At 45.3% G+C, this 4,715-nt stretch overlaps 1 pseudogene; it reads right to left on the bottom strand.

The window, feature by feature from the left end:
* Window positions 1-266: 266 nt before the first annotated feature.
* Window positions 267-4,463, bottom strand: LOC109394551 (protein LDOC1-like; annotated as a pseudogene).
* Window positions 4,464-4,715: the final 252 nt, after the last annotated feature.

Below are 4,715 nucleotides of genomic sequence, written 5' to 3'. Positions count from 1 at the left end.
ACTCACTGCAGCCCAGTTCCAAGTCGAGCTGTTGTTCACCATCTTAGCTGTGGAGGGTGCAGCGTCACTGGCCCATGTGGGACCTGAACCGGTGGCCCTGCTGCTCAGAGCTCAAGCTCCCAAGCCAACTCTTAACCAACGTGCCACTTGGCCCGCCGCAGTTTGTGTTTTTTATAAGCCCCCTGAGGCGATGCTAATGCTCCCTAAAATTAGAGAATCACTGGAGAGCTGTTGACAGGCCATTTTAAAAGGATCTAGGGAAGATGAAGGATTTTATTTTACTTTAATAGTTATCTGAAGTTCGCATTACATATGTAGTCATCTGCTCTGCTTGCACATTACCTTCAATTAATTGACAAGAAATTAAAATGTCTGAAATAAAATTACAATAGATGAACCTTAGTTTAGCCAAGACAGTCAAATCTTAACAACTTGCATCAGAGGGAAATAAAAGCAAAAGCATCATAAAAAAAAATTATGTTCATTTGACTCTTGAGTGCATTCTCTAATTTAATATATGAAGAGTTGCCTGATTTTCTGGCAAATCACAAAACGCCCAAGTCAAGTAAAGCCATACAAGCCAAACTGAAGAAAACTAGAAAACCATTTTTTTTCACAAGGAGCCCAAGTTCACCTGGCTCTCTACTGGCAGACTAATCTATCCTTTATCATTGCTCCTCTATTTTTATGCAAATCGGATCACTTGAGGATAAAAAGACACTCTCAGGGAAGACTGAGAGGAGCAAGTGAGGGAGGAACAGTGGATTCTTTGGCTGCATGGATTCACACAAGCAGTACAGGCATTGAGCCGGCTCCTTTCTCAGAATGGGCCAGAGCCTGCCATGGACCTCAAATAGGTGAGCTTCAGAGCCCCAGCTGAAGTTCTAGGCGCCGGGCTGAGATGGATTACTTGGAGCAGTTTGAAACACCCTCATATAAGGAGTCTGCTTTGAGAAGTCTTTTATACCTCACATTTGACACACTGCTGAGACACCCTAATAAACTGGTTGCTGTGGCCCCTGAGACAAACAGCATTCAAGATGCCAAGCTTTCCCGAGGAAGTCCACCTAAAGCAAGCCTGGTGGCATTGATTTCTTAGGAGCTCTGGATATTCCTGTGATGGACTCTCCCTCATGTCTCCTTGGGCTATGGGCCTGCCTCTGTCCATTGGTCCCATTGTGGATGTACAGCAGTTTAACCAGAAGAACCTGGACATGGGGGTTAAAGCCATGCAAATGGAGAACCTGGAATTGCAACATCAATATGAGGAGCTTCACATCGAAACGCCTAGAGATGGGGAAATTATACATAGATTTTTTAGGGACTGTACCCCAGGTGATGGAGGAGGCTCAGAAACAGAAGGAGCTTGCTGAAGTTGAAATCTAGGTCTGAAGAAAAAGATCAACTTATTACATACATGAACTCCATGAACACATCTTTCTCTGATCTTTTCAAGGGATTTGAGGAGCATAAGTAGAATATTGAAGGCAATACAGAGAATGAAGAATGGCTGAGGTATATTGAGGATTACATATGAATTCAGTCAGGTCAAAGATACCAAGCCTTTCAAGGCCCATAGAGAAAAGAATCTCAGTGTAGCAGATGAGGAAACTGCTCAGGTCCAGAGGAAGGTCCCAGTGGCCTGTTGGTCATCTAGGAGAACCTGATAAAAGACCAAATGAGGAACCATTCCCTGCAGGTCATTCAGCAGAAGACTAAAGAAAATGAATTGATCATAACCTGTTATGACTTCATTTCAGGTGTGGAAAAATCTGATGTGGAAGTCATTGACCAGTGACCTCTCCACCCCGTGCTCTTTCCCTCCATGTAACTGTCTGTATGCAAGCCTCATGTACTTTTCTTGTCTCATTTCTCCTTTTGGAGATTTACGTGATCCACAACAAAAAAGAAATAGCTATAGGAAATTAAGTATGAGATATTTTGACTTCTGAGTTACATTTTTCATGCTGTATTTGACTTACTAAGTGTTGATACTGACCTTTCATTAGAGTTTATAGCCTTTCATTTATAGCCTATCAAATATGTGCTCTTGTGAGGTTTATTGAAAAGAAAACTTTGGTGCTATATCCTATCGGTTTTTTTACTGTGGGGAAAAACACTGCTTTGAAATTATCAGCCAATAGGCCCAAGATTCAGGTTTTTTTTTTAGTACATATGTGCTGCAAAAGTGTGGTATATAAGAGGTTACATTGAGGGGCCAAGTCTCCTTATGAACTCTTACAATGCTAACCATCAATGATAAAATAATTGCTATAACCTGTCTTTAATTATATCTTGCAAAAATATAATTAGGTTTTTTTCCTATGGCCCTCAGGTATATAAACTCTATGAAGGAGACAGTAAACTGTTTTCTGAATATGAAGATGTCTAACCAGGAATTCAAAAAGATATTTTAGTGAGACTATATTGACTACCACAAATGATAAAACCTAGACACTTAAGTTGTGGATTTTCCTTCCTAGTGGGTTTCAAGGACCCCTTTGTTTAATAGGAGGGCTCAGATCCTCCTTTTTCTTTCCCTTCTTTGGCCCCAAAGAGAAACACAGAATTCTGAACCAAATTTTAATGACCAAGTAATGCTTTTCATTACAGAAGAAAAACTGAGGCCAAAAATGTAATTTACAAAAAAATGAGGGAGCTTGAGGGAGCTAAGTCATTTAATATAAAGAAATACAGCCAAGTGGATACAGTTCAAAGAATATACATCCCCAGTTTTTTTGCCACCAGTTAACATGCATTTTTAGAAACACCATCTTCATTAGATTAATCAGCAAACATAAAAATTGCTGAAGTGGGTTTTCTGTCTCCTTTGTAAGCTGCATGTTTTTAACATATACTTTAAAACTATGGGGTGAAAAGTAAAAAAAAGAGAACTATACAAAAAGAATCATATATGACATTCATTACACACAAAAGCATTTTACCAGACATCAGAATATACACTTGGAATTTTTTCTCAGAATACAATTGTGTTCCTGAGGACATAGATTTTTGTCTTATGTATCTTGTGTAACAAGTACAGTACTAGGCATATGGTAATGTAAGACATATACTGGGGGTGCCAAAAAATGACCCCCCCCCCACAAAAAAAGTGTATACACATTTTAAGAGATGTTATCTTAAAATGTGTATACATTTCATTTTTTTGGTACCTTCTGTATGTGTTTAAAATTTATAAGTAAATACTTTTCCCATGTAGTGGCCAGTGCCTGAATTTCTCTGACCAAAAGGCACAATCTGTGAGACTCTTGTGTTTTCAGAACAGAAATGAAGTATGTGGAAAACTGATCTTGGGGCGGGGGGAGAAATATCAAAATTTGGCTGCCAGCCATACACACTAACCCTGGAAGCTGTCTCAGGACCTGAGCTATCCAAATCAGTGTCCACGGTGTGTGGCAAACTCAGGCACTTGCTCCGCTGCTCCGATTTTCAAAGACGGTCTGCGAGTCTTCAGAAATGGCAGGTGGTGGTCCTGGGTGGTCCACTCAATTTTCTCTCAGGTTCCCAGCGGGGTTGCTGTGCAGAGTGCAAAGGCAGTGGGGTTGGTTAAATACAGAGGGCCGCCAAATTTTCCAGCAAGGGTCAGGGACCAGCAGCTGGGCACTGGAGAGCTCGTTGTGAATCAAAGCAGGACCGCGTTGGTGGGGAGTGCAGTGGCTCGCAGCCGTCCCACCCGACACGAGGGGTCCCGGCTCGGTTGTTTTCTACCCATTCCTGCCAAAGGCTCGTTTCAGCGCGTCCACGAAGTCCTCATAATGACCTAGGATGGGGCTCTCCGTCTCGATGTAGGGGACTACCCACTCTTCTGCCGCCCCAGAGAAGCGGCTGATTAAAAATGCCACCTTTAGGGTGTCGTTCGAGAACCTGGCCTCGAAGAACCTCATGTAAGAGGCCGCTTGACTAAAAAACTCGGGAAGCCGGACGGAATCCCCTTTAAACGTTTCAGGAAAAGCCACGGGGCAGGCCGGCGGACGCACCTGAACCAGCGGTTGGCTTTCTCGCAAAGCAACCGCCGCACCTGGTCCATGAGCTCGCTGTTCTCCCTGCGCAGGACATGGTTCTGGGTCAGGAGATAATGCATCATCACGGCCAGCGCGTCCATCACCGCGCGCGGCGCGCCCCGCAGCCCCGAGGGCGGCGTCCCCGCACAGGCGTCGACGGAAGTGCGTGTCGGGCTCGGGGGCGGGGCCGGGCGGCGGCACTCCAGTGTCGCCACAGACCAGGCTGGGCCCGCGGCCGAGCGCCGGCGGGCAGGGTCGCCGGGCTTATTGGCCGGAGAAACGACAGCCGGCCGACCTGAAGCAGGCCGAAGGGAAAGGAGGAAAGCTAGACTAGCCGAGGGCGAAGCTGAGGTCCCGAACGTCGCGGTCGGCGGAGGAATCTGACTTCGTGGCGGCACACTTCGGCATCCGGGAGGCTTCCTCCGCGGGGCGGGCCCGCAGGTGCTTAAAGGGAAAGCTGGCTGTGTGGCTGCCTCGCGGTCTTGTCAGGCTGCGGTTAATGTCGCATTAGGCGTCGTTCTAATGCTTATTGTGGTCCATATTCTTGGCTCTTCACAGGTTATGTCCAAGGCCTCACAGCTAGGAGGAGACAATGCTAATGAAGCCCTCCGTGCCTCGAGAATAGATTACTTCATGGGGCTTCCAACCTAACAGTATGCTAGGCACCGTATAGAATCTTATCTAATACCCTCC

This window comes from Hipposideros armiger, unplaced genomic scaffold (genome assembly GCF_001890085.2).
Source record: "Hipposideros armiger isolate ML-2016 unplaced genomic scaffold, ASM189008v1 scaffold_428, whole genome shotgun sequence".
NCBI classification, from domain to species: Eukaryota; Metazoa; Chordata; class Mammalia; order Chiroptera; family Hipposideridae; genus Hipposideros; species Hipposideros armiger.
Note: the sequence above shows the minus strand (reverse complement) of the source record. Positions and strands in the feature narration are given on the sequence as shown.